This window comes from Diceros bicornis, unplaced genomic scaffold (genome assembly GCF_020826845.1).
Source record: "Diceros bicornis minor isolate mBicDic1 unplaced genomic scaffold, mDicBic1.mat.cur scaffold_315_ctg1, whole genome shotgun sequence".
NCBI classification, from domain to species: Eukaryota; Metazoa; Chordata; class Mammalia; order Perissodactyla; family Rhinocerotidae; genus Diceros; species Diceros bicornis.
This window is the reverse complement of record NW_026691186.1, coordinates 280879-307787: the sequence shown is the minus strand read 5'-3', so window position 1 is coordinate 307787 and position 26909 is coordinate 280879.

Here is a 26909-nt window from a genome sequence, read left to right as displayed (position 1 = left end):
AATCTCATCCAGAAACTCTCTCACAGACACACCCAAAGTGTTTAACCAAATGTCCAGGCACCCTGTGGCCCAGTCAAGTTGACACAGAAAATTAACCATCACAGACCTCCACCCAGGCATTCTTGTGATCCTTAAGAGTGGCGCTAATCTCTGCCATGCACACCCAAAATATGATACATTGTTTTTGGTTTATTTTGTCTGAAGCAGGCTGGGTATCAATTTCCAAGACTTCTACTTGGCCTTCCCCACTGTAACAGCTCTTACTTCAGGAGCTAAAACCCAAAGTGGGGATTACTCCAACTGCCAAGTATGTTACTCACAGTTGTAACCTTCAGGGACTGAGGAAATGACCACTAGGTGTTTCCATGGACCCAGTGTACCTACTCTGAGCCAGGATTTGGCCATTTATTGCCTGGCTTCTGTATGTTCCTACTCTTAATGAGGAGACCAAGATGATAATCTGGGTCTCTAAGTATCAATGTCAACTCAGATCCTGTGTCTAATTTTTCCTGAAATGTCTAGATATTCCCCCTTTCTCAGTGTGCAGTCACCTGAGAAAATGGTGTAGGTCCCTTTGAGGAAGGACTAGAAGAATTATTACAGTATATACTTGCCATAGAGTTGTGGGGTCCTTTCCTCCAGGACTTGGCCACCTTTATAGTCAGTAGGTTCTGGGTCTGAAAATTGACTCAGATCTGGAAACTGGACAAGAGATCGTGACACTTTTTATTGTAGTGACCACCCTCATCCACTCTTGCTTTCTTTGATTACGTATATTAGGTAGTACCTTTATTCCCTGCCCATTTATTTTTCCCCTAGGAGCACTGGGTTCTATAAAACATCTCCACAACTCTTTCTAGGTCAAGCTCCCTTGGCTATCACTCTGATTTTGCCAGTCATTCTGATAGTTGTGACTACTCTGACTTCTGGCATTAAGTTCTGCCTCCTGGATCTACTATGCTTCTGGGCCCCATCATTCCCATTGCTATTAATAAGCCAAGCTCTGTGATAGCATCTCCTACTGTGAGCCCTGGCCCTCAGAGGTGAACTGTCACTGAACTTCGTGCTGAGGGTGGTGTCTCTTTTACCAGGATGTCTCTCTTACTGAGGGCCTTGGTGAATGATGTATCCTCTGGCCCCTCCCATAATCTTCCCTAAGGGCTTCTGGCCTCACATAATATATGCACTCCAGCCTGCCCACTCCCCTTGAGGTTTTTAATCCCGCCCTCCACTGACTGCCATGGCAATTTAAGCATTTCAAGATCTCTCAGCACAGGCTATTACTTTCTCCAGACTTCTAGGAACCATCCTAACGGGGAGTTTGCGCCTGGGGCCTGCCATGGTGTTACATCCCATATCTCAAGAGTGCCTCCAAGTCAATAAGCTCACCATTATCCAATCTTATATGCTAGGTCTCTTGACTAGGCACCCTCAAAATCCAGTCCTAAAAACTTCCCTTTTTCCTGCCAATATATGTTGACTCATTCTGGCAGCTTCTTTGGGGTATAGATCAGGCCTAGCACATTCCCATGTAGATTATGCTGTGACTTAACCCTAGTTATTGGCGTGACTGCCATGAGAGGAGGTGGGATAAGTTTCTGAGAGGGCTCTCTGTTGCTTTATTCAGAAGCACTCGCTGCAGTGGCTTTCTGTGTGGGAGGAGTGTTAGCTTTTAGTAAGAAAGGTGGGCAACCTTTGTAGGCTCTCAGTGTTCAGAGGGGTCTCAGGAGCCAGAATCTTTGCGGGCATCCATCCAGCTGTCCCCATCCCATGCGTCGGTGTCCCAAGTTTTCCAACAAGTTACCTATCTTTGGCTTCAATTTTTTTTTTTTTTTTGTGAGGGAGATCGGCCCTGAGCTAACATCCGTGCTAATCCTCGTTTTTGCTGGGGAAGACCAGCTCTGAGCTAACATCTATTGCCAATCCTCCTCCTTTTTTTCCCTTCCTCAAAGCCCCAGTAGATAGTTGTATGTCATAGTTGCACATCCTTCTAGTTGCTGTATGTGGGACGCGGCCTCAGCATGGCCGGAGAAGCGGTGCATCGGTGCGCGCCCTGGATCCGAACCCGGGCCGCCCGTAGCGGAGCACGCACACTTAACCACTAAGCCACCAGGCCGGCCTGGCTGCAATTGTTTTTGAAGCTTCTTGATAATGAAGTTCTGAGTCTGGTAGTCAAGCTTTTTCAGTTTCCCAGGGCAGGAGTGAAGGGCGTCTATGGCAGCTGCTCAGCAAGCCGTCTGGCCTGCTTTAGTAGCTTCACAGCTAGTGAAGTAGAGAGTTTCCACTTGTTTGTTAACTGCTCTCAGGTTTAACCGTCTAACCTAATGGCCAGCCAATCATAGCTTGTATCCATTGTTCATACACGTACACACACTTTTGAACTGCCTGTATTTTGCCCCACATAGGGCATTCCTCTGCATCAGAATAATCTCCCAAGTCACAATTGGTGAAAGTTTTAGTAACCGGGCCCCCACATTCTACCAGGGACTATCCATGCCCCAAATGCCACACGTGATGAGGTTCATTGACAGTGGGACAGTTCTGATCTAGTTCTCCAAACCCTATCTCACTTCCTGCTTTCTCAGCATATTCCATTTTCCTCATTGTCTAAATTTGTCTCTGGTCAGGAACCAAGAATTATTCCAACAGTACCTGGTTTTTCTGGCAAAAGTAAGGAATGTTCACGTTATAATTTGAAAACTCTGACTTCTACTACATGAAAATCAAATTGAACAGAAACCTGGCACATAGTAGGCGTTCAATAAATAGTTGTCCCTTGTGACTATGATAAAAAACACTGAATTATATACTTTAAAAGAGTGAAGTTTATGGTAAGTGAGTTATATCTCAATTAAAAAAAAGTTGTTGAATGAATGAAATAGTTGTATTTTGAGTGTAGAAGTATGGGAATTCATGTTGCAATTTTAAAATGCTGTTTTCTGATGCTCAGAATAAAACAACAACAACAACCAAAGATATAGAATAAAAACAAAGGAAATTTAAATCAAATACCTAATAGCACCATTAGTTGTCAAGAGACATTAAAGATATTTGGGATACGTCATTGAACTTTGAGATTTGGGCAAGCATATAATAGAAATTTTCTTGCTGCTTTTTTGGAGGCAAAATAATAACTAGATTAGCTCTGCTGCTTTATGGCATTTAAAAATGTTTTTATTCTTTTAAGCACCACACTTACGTTTAATGACATGAATTGATGATGCCTCATATGTTGCATATTATTTCCTTGGGTCAATTTCTTAATGCAGTGATAGCCATGGGCTTTCTCATAACTGTAAAAATGTGCAATGTTTGATCAAACTCACATGAATGTGTTATTTTAACATATTTCCTCCTTTCTGAGTAAATGGATATTTGTTGGACAGGGTGGTAGGAATCTTATCAGTTAGTTTAAAATAAAAACCCTTTGTATTTGGTTTATTTCTTCTCCTCACCATATAATTAACAGGAGAGGGCAGTCATAGACTACTTTCAGGAATTCTATAGCTTATATATATTTCAGAGGCAAAATCCTGTAATTCTACTTTAAAAACACTTCCTTCAGTAACATGTGCTACATGCTGTTTGAACTCATTGCTGACGAACCATTTATCCCTCTGATATGTCCCTTAGAGCATGAAGGGTCCTTAGTAATTGTCTAACCTCCTCATTTTACAGATAAGAAAATGAAAACCTGAAGAGCTTACATGATGTATCCAAGATTACCTAGCCACTTGATGGCAGAGTCTGTTTAATTTTGTCCTTAGCCCCGCCACTCCACCCCAACCAACCATTTCTTTAATATATCTGTGAAATGGACACGTTATAAACTTCGTAGTGGATTCAGAAGAGATCTGAAGAAATTTAGGCTTGAATAAGGTCAGGTTTACCCCCTCAGAATTACTTAATACAAAAACAATTCAAAAATCATTAATTTACATTTATTCACAGATAAATATGATACATTCTCCTGATTCCATTACCTAGTTTTAATTAACTATTTTTCTATTAATATGTTAATATTTATATACATCTGAATTCTTTACAAAGAGGACTTGAGACAACCCAGAAATATATAAGCATAAAACTCTTAGGTTTGCCTTGTACGATAGTATTAAGTTTGGATGACCTATAAAAATAATTACTTACGGGGCCGGCCCCGTGGCATAGCAGTTAAGTGCGTGTGCTCTGCTGCTGGCGGCCCAGGTTCGGATCCCGGGCGCGCACTGACGCACAGCTTGTCAGGCCATGCTGTGGTGGCGTCCCATATAAGGTGGAGGGAGATGGGCACGGATGTTAGCCCAAGGCCAGTCTTCCTCAGCAAAAAAAAAAGGAGGATTGGCATGGATGTTAGCTCAGGGCTGATCTTCCTCACAAAAAAAAAATATTACTTACAGCACATTATAGAGACATCTATATGTCTGTTAAAATTATTCTTAGCAAGAACTTTGATACGCTTTTAAAATTTCTGGCAAAAATTGTATTTGTTATTATTTAGCTCTAAATAATATGGTGTAGTTCCTGTTCTAGTGCTGCAATATGAGGAAACTGTAAAGATCAGAAGCATAGGAGACACATTTTTATTGACTGTTTCTCTCAGGGAAGAGACGAGCTCCCTCAACCTTGTTTTTCCCACCCAAGTTTATGCTCTCTGCCTCTAGGATATGAGTTGGAAAATTGTTCTTACTAGCAGCTTCAGCAACAACAGCAGGTGCAGTCAGTAAGTTTACCAATATATTTGTTCTATCACCAGAATACCTCTGTCATCAGTAATCATTTTTTTATAATAGGCTACTGAAAAACCAGAGAATCACCAAATACACACACACACACACACACATACACACCCCCATATAAAGATATAAATGAGAATCTGTAGGGGATGCTGTGCAGTGACACCCAGATTCCAGCCTCTTAAGGACTGAGACATTTGTGCCCACATCTGCCTAGAGTGTGGGCTGCTGACTGCTCATAGCTACATTCTTCTCTGGAAATTATCTTGAGTTAAAGAAGCTACCACCTTCAAATTTACACCCCTTGTGTCCATGTTGGGATACAAAGGTTTGGTACCCTTGCCTTAATTCAGAGCTTCTCTGAAGGGGCTTCAGAGCTCCCATGGGTCACTGAGGCCTCTGTTCCGACTACACCACAGTTCAACTTCTCCCTCTATCCAATCCTACTTCTCTTAACTCTCACACAATTTGTTCCAAAGAGTATCCTCCTGCCCCCTAACAAACCTCCTACATGCGGATCTCAGAATCTCAGAGTGTCTGCTGGATCCCAGCTTATATGTGTATATGGAAATAGGGGAGAGAAAGGAAGAAATTTGAAAGAGCTCATTAATTTTGGCTATCACATGTGGCATAATCATGGAGAAAGGACAAGAAAACAAGGCTTAAATGTCAAATTCATCTTCTTGGAAAATACCACCAATCCTATTTTATCTGTTTTCCTCTCACTTCTTCCATTTACCCCTAAATTTTAGAGTACCTCATCATTTACTCTCTTTTCTCTATATGAGTCCATAAGCAATCTTTGCATTCAAGTTAGTCCTATGAAATTAATTAGCACTTATACACAAATGGATTCCTGAATCTTTAGCTCCATCTCTAACCTCTTTTCTGAGATCTAGATGAGAATTTCCAAACGTCTTTTTGACCTCTCAACTTGACTTTTCTGCAGAAACTTCAAATTTATTGTGTCCAAAACTAAACTCATAAAGGTAATGAGTTTATGGGGGAACAACACCACTCCCCATAGAGTCTCTATCTCTTTTTAATACAGTCACTGTATTCCCAGTTCCCCCAAATAAATGACCTTAGTCATTGTTTTTCTTCCTTCATATCATACTAACAGTTGATCACTAAGTCTTGAAAGTTCTAATCAGAAATGTGTCTAAAATCTATTTTTTCCTCTGCTTTATTCAGGCCCTCACTTTTTTCCTTTTTTCGCGCAAAAGCCCACCTACATATCCAGTTTTATTTCTCTAACCATCTTCCCATTTTCTCTTTCAACATGGCACCTCTTCATCATCTAACTCACCCTGTGTCACTTACCTGTTGGCCTATAAAAGAAACCACCCACTGGTGTTTGCAGAAACCGGTCTGGTCCCCACTTCTCTGTTTCTGTCCATTTCTTATACATACCCTGAGTCCTCATTCCATCTCTTCAGATTACTAAAAACTTGACTTTTATATGTAAGTTCTGGCTCTTAAATCTTGAATCTTGGGATTCTGACCTGGCTTTCTCTATTCTGGACCTCTGCTGGTAATGCGGTCACCGTAGCCATTCTAATGCCCAATGGTCTGCAGCCCAGGCAGCCTAACACCCAATCCCTATGTGGGGACAATGGACATTTTGCTGCAACTGTTCATTCTAGGAACATACTTTTCTTAAAGATATATGCAAAAATACAATTCAAACAGCAGTTTTTTCAACAAATATTTTTTGAGTGTACCTTATATGCTAGATGTTGTTCTGGCTACTAATGACATAGCTGTCAACAAAAATCCTTACTTTCTAATGGGATAAGTGCATCTGTTAAAGGCCAGAGATAAGGGAGGGGACTGCTGACCACAATATTTATGCTTACCTACCTGGCAGAACTCGTTTGTTAAAGAGAGAAACTGCTTGTCCTGCAGGTACCAGCATCTCCTGCCACAGCTGTTTCAGGGATCTGCAAGCCATCATTGCTTTATCTCCTCAAACATGTCTTGGGGTCAATAAGAAAAATTGCCTTTGTTGCTTAAGCAACTGCAAATCTATATGGAAGCCCAAGACTTATGATTGGCATGTTTAATAGGGTGATATTTACAATATTACACTGATACAACTTAGAGCTTCTTTGCAGCCTTCCTTGCCCTGGTCTTGAGGCTCATTACACAAGGGAGCCAGAGGCTATTACACGAAAGAAGCTACACCAAAAAGGACTTTGATGAGCTTTAGACTCCAAAGCTGACTTTCCTGACCTCTCTAGGAAGGTAATTGTCCTGCAAACATGGAGAGTGAAAAGCTTTTCCTAAATTCCTTTTACTTGCATTTAACATAGCAAAAGTGAGCCCTGATAGCTTCCCGGCTTTCAAAGCACCACTAACCACAATAGGAAACATTGTGTGGTGACCCAGTTCACATGTATGGATAATATTCAGCATATGTATTTTATACCTGAAGCAAACACAAAAAATTTACTCGTATTACTTGCAATGCATTTTGATATGCTCTATCCGCTACAATTGCATTTCTTTTTAATACTCTATTCACAACACACTAAACTGTGATCTAAGTTTTAAAAAAATTACTAGCCTAGAGTTTTCAAAAGGGGGGATTGAATGAGACAGAAAAAGGAGAGAGGTTAAGTCGGCTTCTCAAGGGGGTGGGCGGGGGTCGGGGGCAGTGCTTAGGGAGAGGATCTGAAGGATCAGTCTTCAAATTCTTGGTGTTGAGTAGAATTGATCAGAGGCAAAATATCTTTTATTGGAGAATGGGATTGTATTAATGTAGGTTATAAAAAGCAGACTGTATGAAGTCACTGAATTCAGGGGAAAGTATAAGGTCACCAAGACATTGTGAGAAATACAGATGAGGCAACTGCAGAATGTTTACATTCTTAAGCCGATAAGCATAGGATGAGCTAAAGCCACAGTGGAGTTTGACCAAAGGACAGGCTATCGCTGACATTACACTGTACAGGCCTCACGCCTGATGGCTTGAGCAATGGAATCCCTCCTTATCATAATGCTATTTTAATAAGAAAATGAAGTAACTGTTAAACAGTGGTAGAGCACCCTGTGATCTAGTTAGTGTCACCTTGAGGAAAAACTGGGGAGCAGTTAGGGAGAGGGATCTTGTGCAAGAAAGATGAGAACATAAAAATGATAAACTTGGGTTAGGCATAAAAATGTACAGACTTGCAGACTTCGAAGATACTTGGGTACCTTAGACCTGTTATAGATAACTGACAAGGTTGTGTTCACTATAGGTGATAGAGGTTTGTGTCTCCACACCGCCGTGTCAGTTTGTCCGATCCTACATCTTTGAGGTGACAAGTAGATTAGGCTGAGGTTTTCCTGGGTTGGATGAAATGTAGGTTTTTTTCTTCCTTACTTCCCAAAAGGGTAGGGGCTCACAAGGAAGATCAGATAGGTTGTAGAAAATGAAAAGACCTCATTGTCATTATATATCTGAGAAGAGTGAGTAACCCTATCCATATGATCTTTGCTCAGATGTTACCTTTCAGCAGGCCTATCCTGACCACTCTGCTTATAATTGTACCCCAACCACTCCTTATTCTCCTATTCTGCTTTCATTTTCTATATAGCTTTTCTTACAAATGAATAAGTGCGTATGTGTGTGTGTGTATGAATGGTATAATGAATCCCCATGTTCCCATCACTAAGCTTCAATAATTATCAATATTTTACCAATCTTATTTAATCTATACCCCCATTACTTTTTTTTCTGGTGTATTTTAAAGAAAGTCTCAGACATTATGACATTTCTTCCTTGCTGTGTGTTTTCCTTATTTTGTTTAATGTCTGCCTTACCCTACTAGAATGTGAGATAGATGAGGGCAGTGATTTCTATCTGCTGCACTCACAGTAACATTCCCAGCACCTAAAAAGGTTCCTGGCACGTAATAGGTGCTCAATAAATATTTTTTGAATGCATGAATATGGAATCTAAAAAAGTGACATTTTTAGTTTCTTGCTAACTATGCATAGATAAATGGTGAATTTTATTTAGATAACCTGGCAGTCCCCATTGAGGAATTATGTGGGGGTTTCTGGCCATCTTCTAGGCTATGTCTGAAGTGTCCAACCTACCCTAACAAAATAATTTAGCACTTCTGTTTTGGAGAGTGTAGATGTAGAATTTTGGTTCTTCTAGCAGCAACTGGGCTGAAACTAGCCCACATTTATGGCTTAAACCAAGAGGAGCTCAAGAGAGCACTGACTGGGAAGCTGGCCCAGACTGCGAGTCCACTAGTTGGCCATAATTGGCAATAACTGAGACAATTAGGCAGAAACAACAAGTGGAGATTATGCCTTTTAGTGTCTGGTAGTGAGCCAGGCAGAGCCCCTGTCAGGTCCTAAACTAGACAAAAATACCCTGCCCCATGATTCAAATGAGGAAATACAAACATGAGTCTTCATTGTGCCCTCATACTCATGTTGCTCTTAGAAATTTCACGTACTCCCTCTTCCAACACAATGCCCTACGCTATAGCACCACCTAGTTACTTACTTCTTTGGGATCAGAAAATCCTGGAAGACTTGCTTCATTCACCCTGACTCCCAGCCCCTCTGAGAAACTATCACCCTAGATTTCATAAGATATTTGCATCTTTCCAAAGATTATATCACAGTCTTGGTAGATGCACTCGCCAAAATGGCAGACTTCGTTCTCTTGACTGAATCTCCAATTCCCTTGGTCATTGTCATATGATTTAATAAGAAAAACTACCTAACACTGATATCCTACCATTGAGCCCTTTTTTCCTCATGCCTTCCAGCAGTCACTGCTCAGAGTTATCCATCTCCATATCCACTTGTCCATCACCCACCATCTTAGACCAATTACTGCACCAACCATGTTCTAGAAGATCATTTCCATTGTTACATAGTATAGAGATGCAAGTCATAATCCATCACAGTGGAATTTTCCAGGAGTGTATAGCTCTACCCATTGAGCTCATCACAGCATTCATTGCCATCACAGCTTCCATCCTTGCTGTCCTGTTTCCTGCCCCTCTAAGAACAAGCCTCTGATTGATAGCTGGAGGAGCTGCCCAAGAAAACCTACACGATGCCCTCTGTTCTTGTACACTTGGGGTTTTAGCTTAGCCAGTACGTTCTTTTTTCTTAAGGTAAAGGCGTTAGCTTTTTTTAGGGCATTGCCCCTCTTCCATTGTCAAGCCACGTTGCTAGATTGGGACTGATCCCACCAGCTTGGATCCAGGAGTGATTATTTGATCCAGTCAGAGAACCACATTAGCCTCGCCACAGTGCTTGGGTCATGGATAACTACACAATAGAAGACAGGAATATCAAAGGCACAAAACTCATTTCTGAGCTATATGTTGGAATGATTGGGGATAGGAAATCTCTCTTTACAACAGATTTAAACTTAATAGTAAAAATCTTGAGGGCCGGCCCGTGGCTTAGTGGTTGGGTGCGCGCGCTCCGCTGCTGGCGGCTCGGGTTCGGATCCCGGGCGCGCACCAACGCACCGCTTCTCCGGCCATGCTGAGGCTGCGTCCCACAGACAGCAACTAGAAGGATGTGCAACTATGACATACAGCTATCTACTGGGGCTTTTGGGGAAAAATAAATAAATAAATAAAATTATAAAAAAAAAAAATCTTGAGCTGCTGGTAGCAGTTTTGCTACCATATGTGGAGATCCTGTCTAAGGAGATCCTGAGACTGAAGTTAATGCAGAGGAAAATAGAATCAAGATATGGCTAGATAATATTAATTGAGCTTACTATGTGTTAATTAACCACACAATTAATCATTTAGTCCTACAATAACCCTTAGAGGCAGGGTTGACATTTATCATCCCCAATCTAAAGATGAGGTAAATAAGGCTAAATGTCTTGCCCAAAGTTTCAAAGTTAATGTTAAAGCTGAGAGTTGAAACTATGCGGTCTGGATCTAGAACCTGTGTTCATTACCACTATTGTACACTGCCTCAATATGTGCTTTTGCTAATATACACAGACTTCAGAGACAGAGAGAAAGATTGAGAGAGAGAGAGAGAGACTGAGACCCAATGATTTGTCTTTGATTCCCTGGATCTAGTCATGCCTGAAATCATGAACTTCTTGATTTTTTTCAATTAACCAAACAAATTTCTCTCCCCTTCCTGTCTTTTTTCAGAAGCAGATTTGACTCTTAAAACAGGAAAAACTGAATAATATACTCTAATATGCGAGAAACAATATAAAGTATGTAGAAATCTATATACCAAACGTCAAGGCAGACAGACCACATGGGAAACACCGGATGGCTCGTCCTATATTATAGGCATTAGCACTTGTACCTGTTTGAGAACAGTTCATAAAGTTCTTCAAGATCAGTCATTGAATTGGTATTATTCATTCATTGAATTTGGTGCTCCTGTCTGTATTTACCGCTGCTCGTTTCCGCTGTCTTTTATTCCTTCGTGCCAAGCCTGGCTGACATACACACTGCTCTTCGTCCAGGCCCTACGTCTTCAGGTGGGGAAACAGAGTACATAGTGAAAGCAGTGCCCTGGCAATCTGGTGTGCTGCAACCCAGCCTCTCATAGCAAGCCCCTAAATGCATGCCAGCTGTTTCTTAGGTCATTCCAAAGAAACTTAGACTGAGTCCTGTTTGGCAGGGAAGACCTGAGTAAGAGGTAGTGTCCGTCTCGATTCCGTAGCCTTAAGTCATCCCAACACACCCACATACCGTGAACCTAACGGTTCATGATCTGTCTCTGCTCGCTTGTTCCCTTTCTGTGCCTGCTTTGATCCTGTCCTTAATTGATTCCCGATTGTTAGAGACACCTCTTATTTATCATCCCACATCTATAGGCTAATATTTCTTAATTAGTATTACAAAAAACACTAGTATTACACTAACTAGAAAGGAAAATATTGGCAAATATTGACATAGTGGACAATATTAAAATTAAGAACTTCTGTTCATTGCAAGATACCATTAAGACAGTGAAAAGGCAAGCAACCGACAGGAAAAGACGTTTGCAATGTGTATAACAAAGAAACCCTACAAATTAATGACAGATAACAATAGAAGAATGGATAAGAAACGAATAGGTATATCATAAAATACGATATACAAATGATAGATAAATATATTAAAAGATACTCAACATCATTAGTCAACAGAGAAATGAAAGTTAAACAACGGGGGCCGGCCTGGTGGTGCAAGTGGTTAAGTGCGCGCGCTCCGCTGCGGCAGCCTGGGGTTCGGCGGTTCAGATCTTGGGTGCGCACCGATGCACCGCTTGGCAACCCATGCTGTGGCGGCGTCCCATATAAAGTGGAGGAAGATGGGCATGGATGTTAGCTCACGGCCAGTCTTCCACAGCAAAAAGAGGAGGATTGGCAGATGTTAGCTCAGGGCCCATCTTCCTCACAAAAAAAAATAAATGAATAAAAGAAAGTTAAACTACAGTGATTAAACGTTACCCAGTGATCAGGATGGTTTAAGTTAAAAATATCAATATCAAAAGTTGATGTGTATTTGGATACTAACTGTTGATGTTGATCTGCAACTCTCATATGCATTTGGTAGGAGTATAATTGATACAACAACTTTGGAAAAATGATATTATCTACTAAATCATATACACACTCAGTGAACAGCAATTTCAGTCTCAGGTATACACCCAACAGAAATACAGACATGCACATCAAAACTGCACTGGAAATTCATAACAGTATTGTTTATTACGGCTACAAACTGGAAACAACCCAGATAGATATAGAATGGATAAATAAAAAGAAAATGGGGTATATACATATGGTGGAACACTATTCAGCCTTAATAAAGAAGGAAATCTTGCAATATGTGACAACATGGATGGAACTTGGGGACATTATGCTAAGTGAAATAAACCAGATACAGAAAGACAAGTATTACATGATTCTACTTACATGACATATCGAAAATAGTTAAATGCATCAAGTCAAAAACTGGAATGATGGTTTACCAGAGACTGGCTGGAGAGGGAAATGGGGAATTATTAATCAACAGGCATCAAGTTTCAGATAAGTAAGGTGAATAAGCTCTGGAGATCTGCTGTATAACATTGTATCTTTAGTCAATTATAGTGTATTGTACATTTAAAGTTTGTTAAGAAGATAGATTTGTGTTAAGTATTATCACCACAGTAAAATAATAATTAAAACAATAAATAAATAATGAGTGGCATATTCATGAAATAGAGTACCATTCAGCAGTGAAAGTGAACATAATCTATAGCTACATACACAGTAGGGATGAATCTCAGAAATATAATATTGACTGAAAGAAACCAGACGTCCAATAATACAGCTGCATGATTCCACTAATATAAACATCAGAAACTAAATTGTAGAAGTTAGAATAGTGGATACCTTTGAGGAAGAGAGCGGATAGCTCCATCTTGCTCCAGAACACCTCTGGTAACATACAAATTGTCATGGCTAACTGCTTGGTAATTCCACTCTCTACCACAAGTCCTGCTCCAAACCACTGGTAGGTTCTCTAATCTGTCTACCTGATCCACCAACGGAAGTGGTGGTGGAACTATGCTCTAATAGTTGACAACTCAATTTTCCCAAATGCCCCAGGTATATGAGTGTCTATCTGTTCATACTGTTCCCTCTTCCTATCATAGAATTCCCCCCTCCCTCTCAGCTGAGAAACTAATACTCTTGATTCAAAACATAGATAGCACCACCTGAGGCAAGAGACAGAGGCAGAAAGTTTTTGTAGTCAGACCCGTCTTTGACTCTTGACTTGCTACTTTGAAGCTGTATGCCCTTGGTCATAACTATTTAGCCTCAGTTTCTCATCTATGAAATGAGAATAATGATGTCTAGCTCACAGGCTGTTTGAGGGAAATATGTAAGATGATATGATAAGAATTCGTTGCACGTTATTTTTCTTGGCTTTCTTTTTCCCTTACAGTATTACTTGCTTTCTGCTATGCACTCCTCTGGCACCTCTGTGAAATAATTTTGGAGCCATTCATAAAAAAGAATTATCTAGTATAGACATACTTGGTTTTAAGAGCCAGGGTTACAAAAATGAGTTAGATATGATTGGCAGACAAAGAAATTACTACTTTGGCCAACAATGGCAAGTTATTGAATAAGAAAATGATCTAATGGAATAATTTTGGGAAAAATAATAAGGCCATTATGTACAGAAGAGACTGGAGATTTTAGAGAGAGAGATCAATTAGGAATCTATGGTAGTCATGCTGATCTAAAGGCATCAGTACCTAGCCCACGAGGATGTGTCAATGGAAAGAGGAAAAACAGAATAATACATGAGACACTAAGAAGGAAGAAGCATTAGAAAATTTTTTCTAATGGATATTCTATGTAAAAAGATAATATAATGGGAAGCTATTTTGATGCCACACAGTTAGAAATAGTATTTGTTTATTCTGAAAACAAAGACCCAATATTTTATCAGGCTAACTGTATGTGCTTCCAACTGGGTTAAAGATTTTCAAACATTCAAAAAAGAAAACAAACCCCCACACTATAATAAAATAAAATTCATCAAATGGATTTCTAGATAATAACATTAAACATGAGTTTTATGAAACATCCTGATTGTAATTTTTAAAAGATGATGAGAATTCAGTCACTGTCCTGTCAGAATAAGGAAATCTATCTTGGAAGGAAGAAAATAAAATATGCTGGAAAACATCAAATGGCAATTGTTACTACAAAGCAGGAAGGCTAAAAATGTTTCAATTATTAGGGACCTATTTTGATGCTCCACGGCTTGTGAAGGAATTACTGACTCTGTAATGGGACATAAATCTGGAAAATATACACAAGATGAAATTTGTTGCTATTGTTATGAGCTGTTTAAATGACAAAGTTTTACTTTGACATTTGAATAAAACATCTAATATACCATTTGCTTAATATATACTTTGTTGCATACTAACTACTGTATTAAACTTTTACTGTAGCAATGGAATATAAGGTATAAAGACATTTTTGCACAATGGGAGTGAACAAATGAGTCCCTGAAGGTGAAATATGAACTGCTTGGAAAAAGAAGAATAGAACATATTCGCAGAATGCCCTAAGGTGGTCTGGGAATATTTACCCCCAAATAATATTTCATCAAGCAGGTCACATAATAGTGCTGCTGATGTTAAGCACTGAACTAAGATTCCTAAATAGAGACTAAATGTTTGTGATATAGAAAATAAATTACATATTTACAATAGTAGATAAATAGCCAGTATTGAAAAAATGCTTTTGGAAGAATCTTGGCTTGCCAAAGATCAAAACTGATTCGAGAGTTTTCATCAGTGGCAGATATGTGGGAGTTTGTTTTGAAGTAACAGAGTAATCATAATGGGGAAGATGCATTCAGGAGAAAGAAAAAACAAAAAAAACTTCCAAGGTAAAATCACGGAACATCACAATAACTATGAACAAATGTCCTAAGTATTAAATTCCTGGATATAGCTCATCTGGAAGAAGAGTATTGGACCTTGTTTTTATGCTTACACAAATGTTTGGAGTATAACTTCATCCAGAACAATATTAGCACCTTGAACAGTTGTTATTTGTAACCTCATGGAGTTTGCTTCTGAGTTTCCGTGGACACTTAGGAGTAACCTAAAAACAAGCACCATTCCTGAACAGTTAAGATTATCATAGTTGGGGAAGGTACACCCAAACCCAGTCTGGGAATGGTGGAAGGATGCGGGAAACGAAGCAAGAAGTTAGTAACCCTACTTAGAAGAGAGTTCATGAAGAATTACGGACAAACTTGGGATTCCCTATATGCAGAACATAGGTTGGACTAGGTGATTTCTTATTTCACTCAAGTCTAAAATTCTATGATTTTAAGTGTCAGAGAAAAGATACGAATCTTTCCTTGTAGTGAAAACTGTGATTCTTTGTATTAGTTAAGTTGTAATGCTAGCTGCTCCAACAGATAAACACCAAATTTTAGTAGCTTAATGTATTAAGTTTATTTCTTGCTCTCACAACAGTCCCATGTAGGTGGCCCTGGTTGGGAGGCCTTCCAAGTATTTTTTCAAGGACCTAGGCTGTGCCCTATTCTAGGTCCTCCAAGACCTCTCCAATCAGGTAGCAGATTAAAGACCCTACGAGGGAAGTTTTTATGAGTCAGGCTGGAGGTGGCGCATGTCCTTTATGCCCATATTCCATTGGCTAGAATTCAGTCTTATCACACGTTCAGTTGCAACAGATGCTGGGCAATACTGTCTGTGTGCTCAGGAAGAGATATGGGTTTGTGGGCATCTAGACAGTATCTGCCAAACTTGTTGAGATAGTCAGCCATTTCAAAGAATATTGGATTATGACCACAGTCAGGTAGGAAAATTTCATTAAAAAAAGCTCTAGTGAATTTCTCTTGGTCTCCACTGTTAACTCCTCTCTTAAATAACGTTTTTTATTTCCCCTCAAAACCACTGGCTGGTAATAAGATTAGAGGATTTCTCCTAAAACAAGTTTCACACGGTCCATCTGGTGGACAATGGTGAGGAGAATCTGCATATAGAGGTCTTGAGATGTAATGAAGGGGGCCGGCCTGGTGGCGTAATGGTTAAGTTCACAGGCTCCACTTTGGTGGCCCAGGGTTCACTGGTTCAGATCCCAGGCACGGACCTACACACTGCTCAACAAGCCATGCTGTGGCGGCGTCCCACATACAACATAGAGGAAGATTGGCACAGATGTTAGCTTGGGGGCAATCTTCCTCATCAAAAAAAAAAAAAAAAAGATGTAATGAAGATGTCAACAGGAAATGCCTTTTCCTTTTGCCTACTGCATTCTCAGATACTTACTTTATTTTACTTTGTCTAATCTGAGATGCAGAACTCAGTTCTTCCATACAAAAATCGACTCATACTAAAATATGAGTGAGAAATATAGACTTTATTTGAGCTATTGTAGGGGACAAGGAGGAACAGTTTGCATGCCACAGCTCATATTCTTGTAAGACACTGTTGATTTCCTAAGTTCTTTCTCAGATATTGTGCCAGAGGGGTTTGCTCTCTCTGGCCCTTCTCTCGTATATATATCCATCAACTTTGCTCACTTCCCTTTTCCCTTCTCACATATTCCCCAGAAACTCAAATTCCTCTGCTTCTATTATAGAGAGTTACTTTTCCCTTCCTCTTAAGATTTCATGCTAGCTAATACCCAGACTTTCAGGATCCCAGCTGTTATACTCAGCTTTAAGAAAAGTATTTTCCCAATAAAAATAGCTTTCTCTCAATAAAAGGAATTGTCACATGTGCTCCTAAGATAATAAAAATTTTTCCATCTTTACACTGAGTCTCTATTTTCTAAAAACTGAACTTGAACTGAGTATGTTTTGGCGTACCAAGGAGGACCAAAGAGTTATAATGTCTAGGGCTGAGCATGCCCTTGAATAAAAGATAAATTGTTGGTCAGAATTAACCTGTCCACCACCACTTAGAATTGCAGCATGGCTCTGGGATAGTTAACATAGAGGGATGCCCTTCAAAGATGTTAAGGTGTCAAAAGTGGTTTTAACAGTCTCTTGAATTTCTAAGTTTGTATTTGGGATGAACACTTGTGTTTTGGTCTGAGATGAGTGACCTGAGGGAAAGGAGAGGCAACATAACATAGATACCGGGCCTCAATTCAGTCCTTATTACAGGAATCCTCATTACATATGGTGCCATGTTGGGTGCCCTGGGTTTCTTTCAATCCTACTAGGTATAAAAGTTAACTGCTCGTTGGCAGAGAGTAACATTTATGAAGTTGGAGGATGCCCCAGGGTAGGGCTAACTCCTAGACACCTTGGTAATTAATCTTTTCAGACACAGCATCAACTTCAGAAAACAAGAAATTTGATATCCAAACATTGGAAGAACAGAGTTCATGAACGTTTATGCCTAAGCACGGACTCTGCTAAACTGTGGCTTGTTTATTTGGGAATGATAATCCTATCCCCAGGGTATGCTGTGACCCCCAGATGAAGGTGGAAACCAGTAGACGTAATCCCTGTTTCCTTATTGCATGTACATTCTGGGAGTAGTTGAGTTTTCCCAGAGCATTGTTAAATCCAGGTCACGGTGGATTAGAAACCAGATCTGTTAGGATCTAGGATAATGAGCCCAGAGCGGACATGCCTAAGTGTCACTCCAAAGTAGAAACCACTGAGAACAGATCACTGGAAGTCTTTATTTGTGGATCGTAGCATAGCCTGTCATATGGAAAATGCTGGATAATGTTAACTAATGCAGTAGACAAAGCTAGCTTGTAGTATTATACATTCTTATCCCCTTCCTGACACATGGAATACTACTGCTCGGCTTCCTTGCTGTTGAGTAGAGCTGTGCCACTAGATTTGGTGAATGAAATGTGAGCAAAAGTGATACACATCACTTTCAGGCAGAGATAGTGAAAAGCCCATTCATAACTCTTCATCTTTCTTTACCTACTGGTCATGGAGGAGGCCTCAAGTTGAGACGAAAGAGCCAACACATCAAAGTAAACTGGATCACTGGAAAATCCGTGGAACACAGCTGCCCTAGAATCACTCCTGAACCTGCAGTGAACTTTGTGTAACAGAACAAATTGACTTTTATCTGAGATTTTTCTTTTCTTCCTTTCTTTTCTTTTTTTCTCATAGAAGCATAACCTAGACCTTCCTGACTAATACAGCTATTATTGTTGTTGTTATTATTATCTCAAAAGATGCTCTTATTTAACAAGTGGGTGCTGAATTTAATTATTTTGGAATGCTGCTTTCCAATAAGGAATTTGTAATTTGGAGTAATCATTGATTTTTCTTTTTTTTATACCTACATTCAATCTATTAATAATTCTTTTAGAATTCACCTTCAAAAGACATCACAAATCCAAAAACTTTTCACTACTTTTAAACCATCTTAATCTTTTATCTGGATTACTACAATAGCCTCTTAACTCATCTTCTGCATCCCTGCCTCCCTCCCCAGTCTATGCTCAACACAGCAGCTAGGGATCCTTTTGAAGAGTAAGTCAGATCATGCCACTTCTCTTTTCCAAACTTCCAAAGCTTCCCATTTTGCTTAACATAAAAGTCAAAGTCTTTACAAATGTCTACAAGCCCTACCGATATCTTCTCTCTCTCTTTTTTTTTTTTTTGTGAGGAAGATCAGCCCTGAGCTAACATCTGTGCTAATCCTCCTCTTTTTCTGCTGAGGAAGACTGGCTCTGAGCTAACATGTATTGCCAATCCTCCTCCTTTTTTTTTTACCCCCCAAAGCCCCAGTAGATAGTTGTATGTCTTAGTTGCACATCCTTCTAGTTGCTGTATGTGGGACGCAGCCTCAGCATGGCCGGAGAATCCGTGCGTCGGTGCGCACCCAGGATCCGAACCCGGGCCGCCAGTAGCGGAGCGCGTGTGCTTAACCGCTAAGCCACCGGGTCAGCCCGCCCTACCGATATCTTTTTAGTGAGGCCTTTCTTGACCATTCTATTTAAAATTTCAGACCGCCTTCTATCCCCCATATCCCCTCCACTCTTTATCTCCCTTCTCTGCTTTATTTTTTTCCATAGCCCTTGTTGAAAAGCTTAGTCATTAATTACTTATTAACTTTATTATTGTCTATGTCCCTCTGCTATAATACAAAGTCCATAAGAGTTGTTTGTTTACTGCTATATCTCCAGCATCTAGAATAGTGCCATGCATATTTAGCACTCAATAAATAGTTTTTAAAAGAGGAAATAAAGATTTCTATCCGGTTAGTGCAAAATAGGTTCATTGCCATATTCGTTATAAATGAATAGGGATATGTAATTATTTAAAAAGTGTATGTCCTTTGTTGTTAAAAAAAAATGCAACTTAAAAACACGTGCCATTAAGAGTGCAGATTAAGTTTTATAATTAATTATCATTGTAGAACCTCATAATGTGTTTTACATCCTTTTGGGATCTCGAGGTAGAGAGAGGAGTTTTATTATAATTTTTTGAGGCATAATTTGTCACATGAAACTGCTCTAATGAGAAGAGTTATAGAATTTTATTTAAAGCCGATCAGTCATTCTGCTGAAATGTTAAATATACCACTGTTCCTGGCAATATAAATTCAAACAGATAAAGAATTTTCTTTGTAACGGGACACAGGTGAGTTATGACAGGAGTTTACTTGGACTTCCTTTTTTTCTGTTTATATTTCATGAAGTATAAGCAGGGGGCTGGCCCTGTGGCATAGAGGTTAAGTGCGCTCACTCCGCAGCTGGCGGCCCAGGTTCAGATCCCGGGCGCGCACCGATGCACCGCTTGTCAGGCCATGCTGTGGCGGCGTCTTATATAAAGTAGAAGAAGATGGGCATGGATGTTAGCCCAGGCCCAGTCTTCCTCAGCAAAAAGAGGAGGATTGGCGTGGATGTTAGCTCAGAGCTGATCTTTTTCACAAAAAAAAAAAAAAACAAAAATATAAGTAGAATTCAAAATTTCCCTTAGGTAGAAAAGTTTTCCCTTAGTCACCTGTTATTGTGATTGAAAAGTTTTCCTGTTATGCCTGATATAATAAAATTGATCTATGAAAAAACCAAGCTTATACATATTAAATGAGTAAAAGTTATTTGATAGCATTAATGTAAAAATTCTTAATTTTGAATACTGAATTTAATATTGCTCCTTCTCATCTCTTGACTTTTAAAATGTGTTAGGGCATTAAAAAGAGGTGAATGGAGGGGCTGGCCCTGTGACCTAGTGGTTAAGTTCGGTGCACTCCACTTCGGCAGCCCAGGTTCGATTCCCAGGCACGGACCTACGCCACTCATCAGTGGTCATGCTGTGACAGTGACCCACATACAAAATAGAGGAAGACTGGCTCAGGTGTTAGCTCGCGGTGAATCTTCCTCAAGCAAAAAGAGGAAGATTGGCAGCAGATGTTAGCTGAGGGTTAATCTTCCTTAGCAAAAAAAAAAGAGATGAATGGGTTACCACTTTATTTTTTTTTGTGAGGAAGATCAGCCCTGAGCTATCATCCATGCTAATCCTCCTCTTTTTTTTTGCTGAGGAAGACTGGCTCTGAGCTAACATCTATTGCCAATCCTCCTCCTTTTTTTTCCCCAAAGCACCAGTAGATAGCTGTATGTCATAGTTGCACATCCTTCTAGTTGCTGTATGTGGGATGCGGCCTCAGCATGGCTGGAGAAGTGGTGCGTAGGTGCGCGCTCAGGATCCCAACCTGGGCTGCCAGTAGCGGAGCGCGTGCACTTAACCGCTAAGCCATGGGGCTGCCCCGGGTAACCACTTTTTTAGCTACACAGTTTTCCTAGTAAAATTAGAGTCTGTTGACAGTTACCTGCAGATTAGCATATTCATTATGCATTTTATAAAAACTTACAGCTGAATAATATAATTTCAGATAGAAAGAAGGAAAGGAACCTGAGTGCTGCATCCCTGATGAAACCCTGAAGAACCCCAATAATAGTGTGAATTTGTGCTGGAAATCTTAAGTTTCAGTTTACATAAATAACTTTATTTTCACTAATTCCTACAGAAACTTACTAAAATTAGGGTTCGATATAAAAATTGTTGTGCAGTATTATTGAGATATTTTATTACAAGAAAATAATTATTAAATAACAAAAGTTAAATGCAAAAAAAAACCCTTCCAAATAAATTCTATTTAGCTATTTAAGGCTGTTTCAAAAGTTATGGTTTATTGGTGTTCTGAGAAGGCTATCTCATCACCTACCTATTTGTCCCCCTCTCACCACCTGTACATTATTTTGTAGGTACTAGAAAATATCCTCCAGTAATATGATGTCATTTCTTTCCCTGGAAGTAAAACAATGCGATCCCATGAAGCAATTACATAAACACATTCGGTTACAAATTTCAAAAAAACTCAATAGTAACCATCTTCCACCATGCAGTTGGGACCTAAAGATGACCCAAAATTGTTTGGTTCACACCAAAAAAGTCAGTTAAGATTTGGAAATCATAAAAAACAAATGGTACAAACATATCTTAAACATTTTATCTTTACTTAAAATATATAAATGTCCATTATTCATGAATTTTCCTTGAGTACAAGTCTCCTGATATATTCTTTCTGGCATGAAAAAATACTCAAAATGGCATGATGGAATACACAAATTGCCTCATTTCTGATTTCTAGTTTCTGTTTCTTTAAAGTGAAATAGGAGTTGATGATACTTATAAAGCAATTTGGGTGCAGCCTTTTTAGACTTTTAAGACTTTCCCCCCAATTTTTACAGTTGCCTTGAACACTAATTTGACAGCAACGTTTTAAAAGTGACTCACCTTTATTGAGGCTTTACAAGGCATTAAATTTAGTTTTTATAGATATAAATCTTTCTTTTCACATTCGTATTTCTTTGGTTTTAAATTTTGCTGTTATATTTTGGCATTTATTTATAACTTAAAATGGAAAATATTGTATTAAATTTAAAAATATTAATATTCATTTATAATTTAATAAGAATAAATATTTTATTAAATTAAGTGATTATACTAATAAGCACAGTTGGCTTAAATAGGTTGGGTAACACGTATATAACTCTTAGAAATCTCGCAACTCCTCTGGGAGAGTAGCATACTAGGAGGCACTAGAAAGGAGCCTCAGGGTAAGATTCATCGGACCATGGGGCGTCAGTCAGCCAGTGGGAGTGAGGAGTTAGGTAAATGTCAATTAGGAGAGCTACCACTGTGACTGATTTTATGGAATACTATTGAGGTTTTCTATAACCACCGCATTCCCATGCTTAATACTTCTGAATATCTGAAACCTGGGGCAACTAAACTTTCCAGAGTTATGTGAGTGTATTTAATTACTTTTAAATACAATGATTCTGGTTCCTGGCAGATGGAGGTCAGTGCTGTGATTCTCAGTTTTGTGTTTTGCTGAGGCAGCTTTGCTTTCCTTTTGCTCTGGGTCTACATCTTTCCACACTTTCCAATGTCCACCTGTCACCCTTGGCCACTTTCTCTTGAGTCCACATACTGATCTGGGCTCTTGAGGGGCTTATAGATGGTAAGAAGAGCTTAGGAAGAACAACTCCAAGCAAAGTGTATCATAAGCAGAAAAAATGTTTTTCTTGAAGACCAAGAACAGAAAGCTCAAATAATCTTCTTTTCTCTCTTTCCCCGCGTGACCTTTAATAAAAGGGAAGGTTTAGGAAGAGAAGAAGAGAGGAAAGCAAAGGGGAAACCACCTTCCCAATTAGGAGATGCCCTGGGGCTGTCTGCCTTTTATCCATAAAGGAAGCAAGTTTCTTAGAGAAAAACTGAGTGAGGAAAAGCCAGATGTGACACCACGTGTATTCCCAGGACGTGAAAGAGTCCTTCTCCAGCGAAAGGCTCAGAAGTGTGCCTTTGGGGCAGGTAGGGGGATAGAAGCCCGACAGCTAGGACTCCACGTCAGCTGCCTCGGGCCGTGACATAAGCTGAAAAAGGTTGAGAAAGTACTGCTTTAACCTTTTCACTTGTCGCATTAGGAACGCCAGCCCCCAGCGTTGTTGCCTACTTTTGTTTTTATCTCTCCTTGCCCTCCTTTGGAGGCGAAGTGAAGCAAGAAACACCTTGAGTTCCCTCAAGTACACAGCGGATAGTAGCTGCTATTTTGTCCTCCTCCTCTTAACCCACATGGTCTTAACACTTGGGGTGTTGCTGCTCCATTTGAGGGAGATCGCAGAGTATCAGAAATGCCTTAACTGCACATAATCCTCACCACAGCTCCCCGACATCATCCAGAGATGGGCCATTCCCTCCTCAAGGCCTGAAGTTTCCCCCAGAAACACCTGAAATAGGAAGGAACAATACTCTAACTGAGAGGGCGCATGACAACTCTAGAAACCGCACATGTGGCTGGGACTGGGAGCTAGCCCCTTAGGGTAATCTGACCCAAAGATATTTTTTATATTTGGCTTGCACTTTTAATAAGTAAATACTGAATTTGAATGTATATTTAAATTAGGCTAGATAGGCTTACTCCAATCTACAAAAGGCAACTCCTTCTTTCAGATTCTGTTATTTCCTATTTTATTGCCCTCTCTCCTCATCTCCCAGTATACCTTATACACATACAAACGGTTCTCCACTTATGATGGTTGGACTTGTGATTTTTTGACTATATGATGGTGTGAAAGTGATATGCGTTCAGTGGAAACTATCCTTCGATTTTGACTTTTGATCTTTTCCCGGGCTAGCAATATGCCGAACGGTACTCGCCTGTGACGCTGGGCAGCAGCGGCGAGCCGCAGCTCCCAGTCAACGACGCGACCACAAGGGTGAATAACTGACACACTCACAACCATTCTGTACCCACACAACCATTTTGTTTCACTTTCAGTAAGTATTCAATAAACTACATGAGATATTCAACACTTTATTATAAAATCGGCTCTGTGTTAGATGATTTTGCCCAACTGTAGGCTAATGTAAGGGTTCTGAGCACATTTAAGGTAGGCTAGGCTAAGCTATGATGTTTGGTAGGTAAGATGTATTAAATGCATTTTCGACTTATGATATTTTCAACTTACGATAGGTTTATCGAGTCGTAACCCCGTCGTAAGCCGAGTAAGATCAGTATTTGTGCAACTTCCCTGTCCTCTCCAAGCATTTGCACTTGCTGCTTCCTATTGCTGTCTGCAATAGGTAAAGTGGTCTCCTTCTGTTCCTTTCCTTATTGTAAAGTATCTTTAGCTCTATATTGCCCAGCAAATTTCACCACCCTGTAATGCAAGAATAATACCTAACATTCATATAGCTCTTATGTGCCGGACACAATTCTGTATTTTCTACATGTATCAGATCACTTAATTCTCACAACAAATTTATGGGTAGGTACAATTATCTTTTCTATTTTAAAGAAAAGCAAAGAGGTTAAAAGATTTGCCCAAGGCGGAGATACTATTAGAACTCAGATGGTCTAGCTCCAAAATCCATCTCTTAACCACATGGTATGCAGTGAGCCCTTGTTGACTTCAGCACATAATGTTAGTCATTTTGTGAATACACCGTATACATTTTAGTAATATAAATCTCTTCCCAGCATCAAGCCAACCCCTTGTTCCTACAGAGAAGTCAAAGCTTCAATATAGGATCCAGTGTCTCAGGCCCTCTTGCATGCCTCCCTCCTTCTTGCCTGCACCCATGCACATTTTCTTTTCAGTTCTTACATTCTCATATACAAGGGAACTAATTCAGGGCCCTCACTGCAGCCTGAGATTTCTCCTCTGCAGCTGTATCCTGGGCCATCTTCCACTAAATCTGAGGTAAAGGTTTTAGCATTTTTAAAGTTTGGTTAATCCAATCCTAAAACCATCACTGGATGTACTTAGCCCAAGTTTCAGAGAGTCAGCACGAACATGAGATTATCACAGCAGCTTCTCCCACCCACAAAATTTAGAAAAAGAGAAAAACATCCTAGAATCAAACATGATCAGTGCAGTGCTGTTCACCCTAAGCCAATATTTCTCAAGGTACGGTCAGAGGACTTCCTGTATCAGAATCTCCTAGGGAACTGGTTGAAAATACGAATTCATTGTCTACATCCCAAATGCAATAGTTAGAATCTTGCTAGGAGGGTGGAGGCAAGAAAGACATTTTCTTATGTTCCTCAGATGATTTTTAAACACACTAAGTTTTAGAATCATTGGTTAAATACTAGTTCCTTAGCACATACAAAAAGAACAATGGCCATGGAACCAAGGTATGTCTTGGTCTAGATCAGCACCGTCCAATGGAGAAATAATGCAAGCCATATATGTAATTTTGAATTTTCTAACAGTTACATTAAAAAAGAATAAAGAAACAGATGAAATTAATTTTAGTGATATGTTTATTTAAAGCAATATCTCCAAAATAGTATATTTTCAACATGTAGTTAATATAAAAATTAATGAGATATTTTACATTTTTTTGTACTAAGTTTTTGAAATTCGATAGATATTTTATATGTAAAGAATCTCTCAATTCAGACTAACCACATTTCAAGTGCTCAATAGCTACATGTGGTTAGTGCCTACTGGATTTGAGAAAGCAGGTCTAGATCCAATTACTGCTACCAGCCATATGCCAAAAGAGCACTGGTATTTTCTGGGGTGAGGGAGTAGTCAGAAAAATAAAATAAAATAAAATAAAATAGGGGCCTGGCCCAGTGGAATAGCGGTTAAGTTTGCATGCTCCACTTCAGGGGCCTGGGGTACGCTGGTTCGAATCCTGGGCTCAGACCTGCTCACAGCTCAACAAGCCATGCTGGGGTGGCGTCCCACATAGAAGAACTAGAAGGACCTACAACTAGGGTATACAACTATGTACTGGGGCTTTGGGGAGAAAAAGATTAAAAAAAAGAGGAAGATGGGCAAGAGATGTTAGCTTAGGACCAATCTTTAAAAAAAAGAAAAGGCATCAGTATGAAAAATAAAATAAAATAAAATAATAAATAAAGACTTTTTGGTTCCAACTGCACCAAGAGACCAATCCATTCCTGTCTGTTGTTCAGGGTCCACTACCAGTGACTGCAAGGTTTGCACCTCCATGATGTGGGCCTTTCCTGGGATCCTCCTCTTCTCTCTTTTTTGAATTATTCCTGTTGTCCCATAAGGTTCCCATTGTTTTGGCCTCACAATCCTGAATTGAGGGTCACCCATGCTCAGTAATATAGACCCCACTCTGTGAGCTGCTTTAATCCTAGCGGAACCAGCTTCGTTTGTTCCTACTGTTACTGTAAGCACTTCCTACCCCTCTACATGCAGGGGCCCGTTGAGAAGTAGATTATCTCTGCCATGTCTCATTCCCCAAATCTCACCTTTTGTCAGCATTGAAACCACATAGCCTTGGTTAAAATTATCCTTCTCATAGTGATGCAGACATTCTTTTCTGCCACCTATTTTTCTGCTCCAGCAGAAATTTGCTCTATTTCCTTTGGAGTTACATATTACTCTTTCTGCCCTGACTGAGGAATAGGATGAAAAGGAAAATTGATCCTGGAGTGAAGAACACAGAGCAGTCTAGCAATATGACTGGATCAGAAGTTTACATACTGAGGCTCTGTCTTGAGATCAGCCCACTACTTTAGAAGTGAATCTTTGTCTTCATCAAGACCATGGTCCACTTACTAGATCCTGTCCTGGTGCAGTAGCCTTGCTCTTCTTAGGGGGATTTACCCATAAATAGTGCAACAGCCCTTCAGGTTTGAGGTTCTTCAGTG